The sequence below is a fragment of the Strongylocentrotus purpuratus genome, unplaced genomic scaffold (genome assembly GCF_000002235.5).
Source record: "Strongylocentrotus purpuratus isolate Spur 01 unplaced genomic scaffold, Spur_5.0 spur5_scaffold_9, whole genome shotgun sequence".
NCBI classification, from domain to species: Eukaryota; Metazoa; Echinodermata; class Echinoidea; order Camarodonta; family Strongylocentrotidae; genus Strongylocentrotus; species Strongylocentrotus purpuratus.
This window is the reverse complement of record NW_022145615.1, coordinates 3,539,572-3,554,266: the sequence shown is the minus strand read 5'-3', so window position 1 is coordinate 3,554,266 and position 14,695 is coordinate 3,539,572. Positions and strand designations below refer to the sequence as shown.

The 14,695-nt window shown below is 37.6% G+C and overlaps 1 long non-coding RNA gene across 1 annotated transcript; it reads left to right on the top strand.

Moving 5' to 3' along the window:
• The first annotated feature begins 2,344 nt into the window (after positions 1-2,344).
• Positions 2,345-5,079, top strand: LOC115920647. The gene is made up of 3 exons (XR_004062451.1): positions 2,345-2,370; positions 3,100-3,213; positions 4,853-5,079. It is a non-coding gene; the product is annotated as an uncharacterized LOC115920647 (long non-coding RNA).
• The last annotated feature ends 9,616 nt before the right edge of the window (positions 5,080-14,695 follow it).

Sequence of the window (14,695 nt, the reverse complement as noted above, 5' to 3'; positions counted from 1 at the left end):
TTTATCAATGTATAGGCAAACAATAATTATACGAGAAATCGAAAATGACCTTGGCTTTGATTTTTTTTTTTTTTAAATATACCTAACATCAAACTGTCGTGAGTAATTTCTTAAAAGAGTTTTGTTGGATTACACTTTATTTCAAGTATATTCATAGCAAGTGACAATGTCACAACGTAGTCTAGTCATGTATTTCTATTTCATAAACACAAGCAAAGTCAAAAGTCAAAGAAATTTCGATTAACTCCTCCGTCCCTGAAGAGCCATGTTTTGTTTATAAAGTATAAAAGCACTCAAAAACTTATGGAAATCCACGAGCGCCGGGGACATGATTTTGGTCTTGAGCTAATAATGAATATAGGTTTTCATTCAAACAATTTTAAGACTAGGATTAGCCTTGTATTAAATGGAGAAGAAGTCTTGGTTTTAATAATAACAATAATAGTGGGTTCTTGTATAGCGCTCATGTCAGTCAGATTTGACCCTCCTGGCGCTCCCGATTATTACCCTGGCTTTAGCACGGCTGCCATATACGGCGCTCTAGCATTTCAAGGAATAAATTCCCTTTTTAGATCAGATTATGCAGGATGTAGTCAAGGGTCGATCATTTTGAATACTTTTTTCTTCAAATTAGTATTATGTGCCTATTTTTGCATAAATTGCTTATTTTGTTTTTATTCTATTTAGAAGGATTCCGACTCACAAATCTTCTGCACTGTGGAATAGCGTCATCGATCTGTTGGAAAAACATGGTCGGGCCTGTCATTAAAGAAAGGGAATGAAAGAACAAAAAAAGGGAGAAAGGGAATTTCTTTCCTTAGGACGGAAAGCTATACATACAGGGGCATTGCTAGACATTAGTTTGAATGGAGGTGGTGAAGTCGCACCACTAGGCCTATTTGGCCCCAAGCAGGCGGAAATTCTCTTACCAAGATAAGCAAAGCAAAGCATTTAAAAATGGGAGGGATTGGCTGGGGGTGGATGGTGTTGTCATATATTTAAACTGATTTGGGGTAAAAAGGAATAAAATAGTGACAGATTTTTAACTTGCCGAAATCCCCACATTCCTTTCTCAACGCTATGGTTAGCTCCAGAATTCGATTAAAAACGATTTTCTCATCAAGTTGTAGCCTCTAAGAAAGATTATGTTACTCGGTTATTTCGACGCGTTGAACTTGAAACTCATCTGCAGAGGAGGTTGATCAACGGTGAAATACGCCGCATACAGCTATTCCTCTCGGGGGAAAAGCTCGATTTTTCTGCAACAGAAACGCCAATTCTGAAGAGGGCGATTTCTATCTTGGGAAATCTTTCGGGCATGGATCTACATTTCGCTTCTTCTTAGTTTCAATTAATTCCCTCACGCCAGGAGTCATGTTTAGAAACTCTATCCCTGTTAGAAACAACTACCTTGCACGTGACCATGGAACGTCGTCAATGACAGATTGTTACATATTATTAACCCATCAAACCCCATGGGGCCACGTTCCCATTTTAGTTTGGTATTGCGTGGCTTAAAGCGTTGTACGTGCCCCGAAGCCCCCGGAAAACTGCATTTTGATGGGCATGTGAGGTGATACGGCTGTAGCGGTTATCCACGGAAAGACGTAACTTTCTTAGGAAGTAGGATTGGGTGTAAACCATTTATAAAATTGAGTAACAAGGGCCGGAATACTTTCATATTCGGGGGTGATGGTGAAATGATGAATATGGGATGAAATTGGGCCATAGTTTGGGGGATTTCTAGTCGCGGTGCTGGTGGTTTCCAACAAGCCGTTATTACTTTCTGAGCTTTCACGAGGTTGTACCCCCTGCTCCCACTTCTGCTGGATACGCCACTGTCAAACTCGCGCCACCACTGAAAAAAAAGTTCCAACACTCTCAGAGTAAGATGATATGGACTAACCATTATATACACCAGAAAGTATCAGGAGAATAAAAGGTAATTGTAAAATTAGCAAACGTAAAATTCGATTCAAATAAATCAACGCCGGAGATCAACTCAATTATAATCCAATGGTTTATTCCTATTATAAGTGCTTCTACTATGAAACCAATTTCTTCAAATCCGTGTTTAACTACACAAGATAGAAAGATAATTTACATATGTAACTAGCTGGGATAAATATAACGGAAGCAAACATTGTCCCAATGGGAAGATTAAAAAAAAAATGGATGGATGGATGGGGGTGGGGTGGGGGGGGGGGGGGGTCGTCGATGGGGCTCAAAAGTCAAAACAAGCTTTGGCTGAAGAACACCACTGAACTTTTTATTGCAATGCCCCTTCGATCTTGTTCAGCTTTGACGTAGCGGTCGGTACAAATATACGGCGTCGAGCAAGAGTAGTGCACAGTGCATTGAAAATAGCAGGTGAGAAAATCAAATATTCCTTTAAAAAGCAACATTTAGATTGAATAAAAGCTTGTGATATTTCTCTGAAGTGGTATTCCAAGCTTATGATCATGGTACGATCAATACGTAGTTGGGATGTGATGAATGGTTGTAATTGTGTAATCAAATAGGAATAGCAGACGATAAATTATATAGTGGGCCTGGCGCGTGTAGGCTGTAGTATCGGGGTAACCAGAGATGTGTACAGGGCAGTCCCAGTAGCTGCATTGTGTGTTACAAAACTGTATCTTGTAAGGTATTCCTCAGAATGTGAAAATGAATCAAATTGAAGCAAACAAAAATAATTTTAGTAAATCCATACATAACTGACATCATAAAAAATGTGCAGCTTAATGAACCATAAGATTGTCGAGAAATTTAGGGCTAACAGTAACACACAGATGAGATGTTTTTATATGCTCGCAGATGCTAAGATGACAGGGAATCGGGGACACAAGTGACTTATATTGGCACTAGTTCAGAATCGTATCCTAACTTTGACCTGTGACTCCGGCATGGAGATACCCTATGATAACTAAGTAATAAAGTATTAACATACCAAAAATCAACTCTAGATTCTAGATCTAAATCTTCAAAAATTGTTCAAATAAAAGTTAATCTTTCTTACCTGTTTTGTGTCCATTTTTAAAATCTTTTTTGGAGTATTTTCCTAAAAACAAAGACATTATAATGTACACTTTCTCACAGGTTTTACTGCAAACCGCTGCACAATACAATTGCATACCGTACAGATGGTGGGGTGCAGGCACGCTCGCGTTTGTGAAGTTGGCATCTGTTATCTCAGATCCTCTTTAAATTCATGTAAGTAATTCACATGATGATGATCATCATCATCATTACGGTCTCTTACTTCTGAACTAGCGCCCTTGTCTTTGTGATGATTAAAATAAGACTTAAGTAAGAGTTGTGGCGTACACTTTACAGCCACTTAACTTCCAATTTCATAACTCATTCCTGCAATATTTTCACATTTTACTCAGATCATGAATATCCATATTTTTACTGTTTGAACAAAAGAAAAATAATGAAACAAACTGGAGTTGCAATGGAATATCAATTTACATTTTCTCTGAATCTGAAATTTTCTTCACCAGTAAATACAGCTAAAGCCCCAATCACACCACACTGTTTCCCACTATGTTCTAGAAAATGTTGCCAAATGGGCTCAAACTGTGTGCGAGCGGACTGAACGTAGTAGCAACTGTTTCCTGATCTGTTTTTAATACTTCATGGACGGGTTAGGACTGGCTCGGATGGGATGTGTTCTAGAACTTTGAGCCTTTTCAAAATTGTCCCTGTCCTGCAATGAGACTGAGTAACAACGTTCTACTTCTTAAAACGAGATGGACGTACTACGAATGGAATTTTGTAGCTTGACCGGGTCCGTTTGCTTGTTAATACAGCTTGAAGTGTTGAACGGGAATGGCAAGAACATACTGGGTTTTTATAGCCCTTGAGCCAGGCAGGATTGCACATGCACTAGGAGCATGTTCGATGCACTAAAAAGGAGATGAGGATGAGATGAACTGTCTCTGAATGGGGTGGTCGGGTTACATACTAGTTTGAACAAGTTGCAAACTAGTTATGAATGGGTTTAAACTGACTACGGACTGGCTTGGACTGCTTGGAAATGGCAAATTTACCTGATTTGAAATTGATATGAACTGACTGTGGACAGGGTACAGACGAGATGGACATATTAATGAATGAACAAGGATCGTATTATAGACAATATTTTATACACAATCTACCCCGATCATTCCCAGTTTGACGATTTTCTAGGATGGCTCCAGAACGTAGTGAGAACTAGTTATAGTGTGATGGGGGCTTTAGTTTCAAAACCATGATGCCTCAACAATACATTTAAAAAATGCAAAAATGTGAAGAAGAAAAAAAGGTGATATTTATGGATACTTTTTTGTTCATGACTACTGCTGTTTCTCTGTTAATTTAGTGTGTATCCTGTGTGTGTGATACGTGATATGCTGTAATGCCATTCATAATTTTAAATGATTTTGCAGTGCAAACGATGGCCCTGTTGCAACCCAGCAACCGGCTGCATGCAGCAGCCACTACTCTTTACAATATATACAGTTGCCGCATTGCTAGACCAAAAATAGTATATTTCACTTGGGGAGATGTGTATGTTTAATATGCCACCTATACATGTACATGTACGTGTACAGGCATTTTTAGCAATACAGTAAGCTTGAACTTCTGCATTTAAGCTGTACCGGTATGTGAATCGGCTACAATGGGTTTTGAATGCCCCAGTTGGGATTGAATTAGTCCAGTCAAAAACCATAGTTAGGGAAGCAGAAAATAATGATTGAAATACTTAGTTATCATCTTGAAAATCCCAAATTTGTAGGAGAGTACCGGTATAGCTTTAGACTGCAAATTTTAACATTTTGGTACTGTCAATACATATTCATAACAGAATACAACTGTAAGATGACAAGCACTTCCGGAGAGCCTTCCATGACAGAAGGGGACGAGTCTTCAAGTTGTAGCAGTCCAAAGAAACATGTCTTGCTTGGCTGCACTGGGAGCGTAGCTGCTATTAAGATTCCTCTTCTAGTCCAGGAACTCTTGAAGACAAACCAAGTAAGTGATAACCTTCAATCCCTCTAGGGGTGCGTTCAAGGGATATTTTGAAGCTAAAATCACAAATCAAAACGCTGTCAAAAAAACATGGTTGCTGTGGGAGAGAGTTCAAGCGATTTTTGATCAACGCTGATTCTTGTTCATTTCAAGCCCAGCCACTGCTCATCACACTGCGCAGTTTAACCCAGGAAGTATAGATCAACTTCGCCGCGTGCCCTGAATTTGTTTACGGTCGACTGTCAGCAAAACCGGAAGCAGGCCACGATAATGACGTTATAGAATCATGATTGAGATCTTGTTGTGTTCAAGCGATTTTTAGCGTTTGCAGAATCACGATACAAAACGCATCTTTTTCAGCGTTTTATGTTTGCGTTTTGAAACAAAATTGCTTGAACGCAACCGTGTTTCAAACTAAACATCTTTGAAAACCGTGTTTCTAGGGTGAAAATGTGTCGTTTGAACGCACTCTTGTACAACATCCCTAAGTTGTCGGCCATATTGAAGAACCAACTCCAAGCTAGTTGTCGTAATGTAAATCCTTGTTTGGTCTGATGTTGGTCTGGCGTCGGTCTTATCTGTGTGACTCATTGTATGGTAGTTGCAAATCTCACAGGGGATGCTAAAGGTGTATGCCCCTTTTATCTTATCATCCCTTTCTGCGAACACCCCTCCCCCCTCCTATCAGTCTTTTTCTTTTGTATATTACATGTCACAGCTTCAGAAGAAAAAAAAGAAATCAAGTTTGAAGAGCCAGACAAGGGCATTATGTGTCATGCAGTCATGAGGGGTATTTGCACTGCAAGCAAAAACCATCACTTTTTTTTCACATTCCAGAGTTTGTTGGAAGTTGTGACGCAACTAATCATAAAATCGATGACAAACCTGAAATAAAAAATTCACCTCTGGAATGTTTTTTTTTTAAACGCTGCATTTGGTCGAACTTTATGTCAGCTAGGTCAGATCCCTCCAAAGCTCTCTGCAGTGCACAGAATAAAATTAGATACTTCAGGCCTGATATTTACCCGATCTAAATTGGTTTCCCGATTTTTGCCCAATAATTTTTTCTTCCCGATTTTTCTCTATTTTTCCACATTTTTTCCCAATTTTCTTACTCAAAAGGGGGAAATGGTGTTACATGTAGATGCCATTTTTTCACCCCAAATCCTTTGGCCCGTATTCTGAAGTCGTGTCTAACTTAGCCACGTCTAAAGTTAAACAACTGTTTAGTTAGACACGACTTAGACAGGACCGCGAGGTCGTGTCTAAGTCCTGTTGAACTAAATTTCGTATTCTGAAGTCGTGTCTAAGTCTCGTCTAACTAAACAACTGTTTAAGTCCTGTCTAAGTGGTGTTTAACTAAACAACTGTTTAAGTTCTGCGCAAGTCGTGTTTAACTCTTAGTCACGACTTCTGGGCATGCCCAGTAGGCGTTAATTCTGACGAAAGACCCAATGCGCATGCGTGCGCGCACTGGATAAATAAATTAACGCGCACAGCTAGCTGTGCGCGTGCTGGTACCATGGTGATGTGATCGTGACGTAATGACTAGACTGCATGTACTTTGTGTACGTACGTACGTAGTACACGTACTGTACACTGAGATTGACAAACACACTACTTATCGGTGCCTCAGTGCTCGGAAGAACCACAAAAGAAACTTCTCCAACAGAATGGTTAGTTTATTATAGATTATGGAATTTCCAAGATGTCACCAGTAGATAAGAATAGTTAATATCATCGAGAAAAAAAATTAGGCTACACGAGAAAAAATCCTGCAAAACGTATTTGAAATTTTGGAGAATGCACGTACCATCGTTCTCCCCCGCAAGTTCGGGGTCAGCAAGTACAGTGTACCGTCGACGTTGAAAAGCAGCAGAATCGTGCCCTTAAACAGGACTTAAACAACCCCTCGCAGTTGTCTAAAGTTAAACAGGACTTAGACAGGACTTCGTGTTTAACTTTATTTAAACACGACTTCAGAATACAAAAAAAGTTAGACACGACTTCGTGTCTAAAGTTAGACGGGACTTAGACAAGACTTAGACAACTGTTTAGTTAAACAGGAGTTAGACACGACTTCAGAATACGGGCCTTTGTGTTTACTCAAGGGGGGCGTGGTTGAAGGCAAAAAAAATTCTTCATTATATTCAACTTTCACAAAGTGTTTACAAATGGCCATTTTCTAAGTAAGGTTTTTTTTTCACAGCATGAAACTTTCACAAAGCTGAACAAGGTGTGAAATTCAGAAAAAACTTTTAATGCATGAATGTTCTGGTTTGACAGTAGGGGTGAAAAGTAATTTACAAATGCAGTTTTTGAAAAGTTATTTTTGAAGATGGCTGTGAAAGATTTAAAGAGTAGAATGAACAAAATGAGAGATTAAATATCATATTGGCCTCAAGGAAATCTACACATGTAGCTTTGTTAGTCAAAAGTCTAAAGCTTTTGTGAAGGAAACAGTCACTCATCTCTTGGTACTCAGAGTGATGTGTTCTTCTTAGTGAATAAGTAAATGTGAAAAAGTGTTAAATAACGTAGCATTTAGAATACATAAGAGACAAGGTTATCAAACAGAAGCGGTGACATTTAAAAGCAATCTTGATCACACATCCATATTTGATGGAAATAAAGAGCATATTGCTAGCTGGTTAATCAGTATGAAGTCCTAAGAGGGGCCCACAGTTATTGCTGTCTTTCTTAGAAGCAGTTTGGTAACTAAGCTATATTTCTCTGAAGTTGGGAAATATGAAATGCAAAGCTTTATGACTTATCCTCTGTTGGGATGATACCGTAGGGGGAGATGGAGGAGATTAGGATGGGGTTGTCATAGGAATAAGGCAACAATACCGCATCTTTTACTCCATTGGGAGAATGAGAGGATGCAAGAATTATGTTGCACAACTTAGGCAAGCAATTTTTAAGTAAAATATATCGGATACGTCACTTCTTCCTAAAAATGTGTTTTTGCAAATATCTTCTTTATTTTCTTTTCCTTTTTGTAAACTCATCTTCTTGATTTATAATATACTTGTATATTTCTTTATCACTCAATGTCCCTGTTTTTCTTTTGCCAATCTTTATAAATATCTTCCAATTATACTTTCTTTCACCATCATGTTTTCTTCAGATATTTCTCTGCTATCCCCTGTCATTTTTTACTTTTTTACATGTTAGTATTGAGTGTGTGGTAGTACCTGACTGCTAAGAGAGCTTAAATGCTTGTTAGTAAGCAACCAGAGGACTAACTGCTTTAGGTCCTCTCCGAGGGACCTAGTGATGAGGATTAATGCCTTACCAAAGGGCACTAGCGCATTGACTTGGTTTCGAACCTGGGTCACCGGACTACGAGACCACTGCTCTACCGACTGAGCTATCACGATCTCAGTAGATCTATATCAGTGCTTCAATACTTTGCTTGATTATGAATATTGTGTTTCTCCCTTATTAGTCATTGTTATTTATCCACTTTGGTTACAGCCATCTATTCTTCCTTTAAACATAATAACCTAAAATATGAAACGATATATCATTTTACCTTTCCTTCTTGCTTGAACTATTTCTTTATTAGAAACAAGAAGATATTACCAATAACTGTCACAATATTCTAACATGCAATCATGATTGATTGCATTTTTAACTCATTAACAACAAAAAGTATAAAAGGTTCTTCTTACAAAACAAAATGCATATGAATTTTTTCTTCTCTCAGTGCTATATATGTAAGTGTACTTTTATGGAGCTCTTAGAAAAAATAGGTTAAAGTGTTGATCATCATCATTATGAATTCAATTTCATGGAAACTGAAAATGCCTCCAGCCACAGTGGTTGCCCATAACACCTTAAGAGTTCAGTTTTGTTGCATTTGAATGCTTCAAATAGAAGACATTATTCATACTGGGTAGGTTTTAAAAAAAAATCACAATAGACCCCCCCCCCCCCCCCAAAAAAGGAACAAAATAATAATAGTACTTTCACTGGACATAGCATATTTTACTGCGCTGATTGATGAGTTTTTTTTTTTTTTACACACCATTTCTGCAATCGCCTCACCTACCCTCCCAGTATAGCTTCTTGAGTGAGTTGATACGGGATTACTCCATCAAGTAATAATTTTATATTTTTATGCCTCCGCCACCGAAGGTGGTGCCGGAGGCATCATGTTTTCGGGTTGTCCGTCCGTACGTCCATACGTCCGTACGTCCGTCCCGTTTGACCGTTATCACAATATCTCAAGAACCATTTAAGATTTAAACTTAAGACTCGGGAATAGTATTTATCACCATAGGAAGACGATCTGATTAGATTTTGGAGTACGTAGGTCAAAGGTCACAGGTCACAGAGGTCAACTTATGAAATTCCTTGTATTGAGTTTGTTAGCCCGATATCTCAAGAACCATTTGAGATTTAAGTTTCAAACTTAAGGATAGTGTGTATCACCATAGGAAAACAATCTGAATACATTTTGGAGCACGTAGGTCAAAGGTCAAGGGTCATAGAGGTCAACTTATGAAATTCCATACATTGAGATTGTTATCATGATATCTCAAGAACCACTGGAGATGTAAAAACTTCAAACTTAAGGATAGTGTGTATCACCATAGGAAGACAATCTGATTAGATTTTGGAGCACGTAGGTCAAAGGTCAAGGGTCACAGAGGTCAACTTATGAAATTCCATACATTGAGATTGTTATCATAATATCTCAAGAACCACTGGAGATTTAAACTTCAAACTTAATGATAGTGTGTATCACCATAGGAAGACAATCTGATTAGATTTTGGAGCACGTAGGTCAAAGGTCAAGGGTCACAGAGGTCAACTTATGAAATTCCATACATTATTCGTTATCGCGATATCTCAAGAACCACTGGAGAATTTTCACTTCAAACTTAATGATAGTATGTATCACCATAGGAAGACAATCTGATTAGATTTTGGAGCATGTAGGTCAAAGGTCAAGGGTCACAGAGGTCAACTTATGAAATTCCATACATTGAGATTGTTATCATAATATCTCAAGAACCACTGGAGATTTAAACTTCAAACTTAATGATAGTGTGTATCACCATAGGAAGACAATCTGATTAGATTTTGGAGCACGTAGGTCAAAGGTCAAGGGTCACAGAGGTCAACTTATGAAATTCCATACATTGAGATTGTTATCATGATATCTCAAGAACCACTGGAGATTTAAACTCCAAACTTGTTTAAATTGCTCTATGGCGGAGGCATCATTTTCGACTGCGCGCAGTCAAAATTCCATCTAGTTTATTAAATGTAAGGGCCATGCTCCTTGGTAATCAAAATATTTATGACCCATTGCCCCTTACTCCAAATAATATGTTTTCATTTTTGTTAGACAGAACTTGCAAATTATACATGAATGTATTTTAGCTTTAGTTTATAAGGCCTTTGTTGTTTTTCTTCATATTTTAACATGTTCAATTCAATAAATTGAATTCAATATTAATTTGAGTCAAAGACTAAATTGTGCATGTTTTTAAAGTGCAAGTAGAATGCAATACTAATTCTACAACAGTAATAAAACTAAATGGATTTACCGTTAAAGTGTTTCTGGCTTGAATCCTTAATAATTTGAAGAAATCAATCATATTTTTTGTCAGTTGCCTTTCTGTCTTGCATAATTCATATTATTCAGATTATATCACTATTTTTCACACTTTTAAAATCCTTTTAAAAACTTTTCTCTGAATGCCACATTACCAATCTAGGCTATCAATCATGATTTCTTCTCCTGAATGTTTTATTCTTATTTTGGAAAGGATAGATTAACAGGCAGAGCAGATATAGTCTCCATTAATATTTCAGGAACGGAAATGTTATACAGACATAAATGCTGTGGGTGGTTGTTGTCATGAAGTGCTTTTAGACACAGTAAGCCCCTTGGCTCGCGCTAGTTAACAGGAAATCTTCTAGTAGCTCACTCGCCGATGTCAGTGACTTCTAGTGGCCTAGATAGAGGCCTCGACCAGCTCGTAGCATGTTCAGATTAAATGAACTTTGTAGGTAGCGTTGTGTAAAGAAACGTGTAAAGAAACGTTGTGTAAAGAATCATTGGATCTGACTGGATCGTACGATTTGCGTTCAAAGTGGGCTTATAAATCAAATTTAACTTATTTAGTGCCTAAATAGAGTATAAAGAGTATGCACCCCCCCCCCCCCAAAATGACATAAGTCCAAAATGGAAAAAATGAGAACCCTTGTATAGTTCACAGTATTAAAAAAGGCACCAACAAAAAATAAGAGAGAGAGGGAGAAAGAAAGAAAGAGAGTACAAACTCAGGTGAAGTTTTCCTCAGCATCTTAACCACAGATGATGAAGAAATGGGGGGGGGGGGGGATAGGGCAAGAGAAAAAAGAGAAGAGAAGGAGTAGATCGAGGGCAGTTCCTCTGTTCCTTCACCTTTAAAAGTACAAGCCCAGGTGCAATTCTTCACAGCACCTAGATGGCTATAGAAAAAAAATGGACCAGGAGGGGGGGGGGGGGGGGTGTGAGAAGGACTCTCTATAACTTCAAGGTGCGATGCAGCAGCAAGCAAACTAGAAGCTCACTCACCTGGGTCAGATTGTCTAAATCTTAGCCAGCATTAAGTGAAAGGGCAAGGCTTGCTTGAGGCAGAGATTAAATGAACAAGACAAATATTGATCTGGGTAATTTCTGCTGAAAGTTCAACCCAACCAGAAAGGTTTCTCTGCCTAATGTTTGTATTGTTTGTTACACGTTTGTTGCTACTGATGATGCTAAATCAGAATCCACTAGAAGACTAATTTGAATGGCTGCCATGACATTTTCGAAGTGAGGGCAACCTGGAGAAAATAGGACATCCTTTGTTAAAGTGTAGCCTTAAAGGAAAATATTATTCTTTCTTAATTAACTTGTTCTAGTTGTAAATAGCTGAGCTGTATTAATTAAATCTTAGATTAGATGATTAGAGTTCTTATTTGTTGCCTCAATTATCTAAATAATTTGAATAAAATTTCTATTCAGTTTGTAAATTTAATTTGTCCTCATTATCTGCAATTACTCCCAACAAATGAGTCGCCCATCAGCATAATAATAATGAAGGATAGAGATGCACATTTCTTTTTGTTTTTAAGAGGGGGGGGGGGGGGTCCGGGATAAATGCGGTATTCTAGATATCAAGCCATTGTAAGGCTGCCATAAAGCTTCCTGTTAAAGCTGACCTGGAAATAAGCATTTAAAAGTAAGGCTGCATATTGCATTTTAATGCATAATTTATAAGACAATTCCCCATCTCACAAGTGTTGATATTCTGCCTTCGAAAATGGAGAATCCATCAAATTTCTTTTTCCTCGTTCAATTAGCAAATTACCTGATCCTTTCTTGAAGCGGCTTGTCCTGAATATTTTGTTCTGGCTGCAGGCGACAAGTATGACTTTTACCACAAACATACAGAGGCAGGATATAATTCGTTCTGGCTGTTTGGAGAAGCATTAAAATGGAATAGAATGAAAATTGGAATTCTTGGAAAAACAAATAAAATCTGATGAAGGATTTTGGATTTATCAAAATCTTATTTAGATGAGATGTATAATACATAAAAGTCTCTTGAATGAGTAATAGTGTTAAAGAGTAATGAACACATGTAGAGGCAGGAAAAGAATGTAGGATATTGGAAAATTGATGAATAAATTTCAAGTCAGTGAAAAGTAAAGAAAGAAAAAGGGATAGGTAGAGAAAGATAGAGTAATAAAAAGAGAGACACAGTGGGACAGAGAGAGAGAGAGAGAGAGAGAGAGAGACAGACAGACAGAGAGAGAGAGAGAGAGAGAGAGAGAGAGAGAGAATGAGGTTGAGAATAACGAAAACGCTTTATCATTCTGTCATACCAAGTAGAGCAGAATGATTGGATTATTTCAAGCATTACTTTCAAGTTCGATCAATAATGAGATATTTCTTTTAAGTTGTGTTCATGTCATGAAAGCGTAGAAGTGGAAAATGGAAAAGGTTACCGCTGGAGCACCCTTTAGAGTATCGTGATTTGAACATTAAACATTGAAAAGCCACCTTTCACTGTCTTTTATGGTCTATTTCACATTTCTGTATTTTTGTCTGTTCTTTTAGTTTTCATGAATATTATTGTCAAATATCACAATGATGATGAGATCATGCAAAAAATGTACTATATAGATTCCTTTGTATGGGCTGGCCTTGGTCATATAAGTTGTTGGTAAAAGAGAGTTTTTAACATGAAAATTTGATTACCCGAAAGATGAAAGCACATTATAAATAGTTGCCACTAGTTAATTACTTATTCATAAATGCAAGATATTATACTTTTCTTTTTATTTGTTGTTTGTGGAGAGCCAAAAAGGTGTATACCGGTACTGCCCTTCCATGACAATTCAGCATATAACTGACATTTTAGTGTTTCTGAGATATAGAAAGATAAGTGCATTTCAATTTGCTATTAAAAGTGTTTTAATGGTTTATTTTCAGTGTTATCTTATCAAAATAGGTAATTACAGTATTTTTATGCCTCCGTTACGAAGTAGCCAGAGGCATTATGTTTTCGGGTTGTCCGTCCGTCCGTACGTACGTCCGTCCCGTTCTTGTGATCGCGATTGATGGATTCCTGCCAAACCTTGGTCATGTAGGTATCTTGCAGAGCCGATGAATTGATTCGATTTGGGGTCACGAGGTCAAAGGTCACAGTGCTCATTATGTATGCAAAAATAGCTTGTGATCACGTTATCTCAAGAACCGATTGATGGATTCCTGCCAAACTTTGGTCATGTATGTTTCTTGCCGACCAAATGAATTGATTACATTTTGGGGTCACGAGGTCAAAGTTCAAAGGTCTCATTATATATGCAAAAATAGCTTGTGATCGCATTATTATTAGAACCGATGGACGAATTACCATCAAACTCAAGATATGTACATGCACTATGAACATGACAGACAATGAAAGCGGACAAAATATACAGTTCCTCAGGTAAACAAAGGAACATCCCTTCACTGCTATTATGTAAAAATGTGTAGAACCTGTGAATATGCATGTGACATCTGTTTTACACATTTTTACATAATAGCAGTGAAGGGATGTCCCTTTGTTTACCTGAGGAACTGTATATTTTGTCCGTTTTCATTGTCTGTCATGTTCATAGTGATGTATGTATCTTGCAAAACCAATGAACTGATTAGATTTTAGGGTCATGAGGTCAAAGATAAAAGATAACCCAATGGTCATACATGTATTATGAAAAATAGCTTGCCATCACGATATTCTGAGAACCTGTGGATTACAATTACGATCATGAAGTGCCTCAAAAAAAGTAAAAATCTTCGAGTGACAGGTTTTTACCATACTCATTTTCCCCAATAGACTGTAGTGATATAAAAAACATTAGGAAAACTGAAAATTTGATATTGATTTCCAATCATAAATATCTTGATAATCAGACAGGTCATCGGCTTATAAAAGTCATGGGGTTCCTGACTGACCTAAAGGTTTATAATTATCATTGCAGTATGAGCTAAATCCAAGATTTTGTTTCAGAACTGAGACAATGTTACAGAGTCACTTTAAAGGATAACATGGAGACGTGTTAATGGTCTTATGGCTCTCAACAGCTGATATCTTGTCTAGTCCCACTTAGTTGTGATCCCCTCACCTATCGAGTCTGGTTT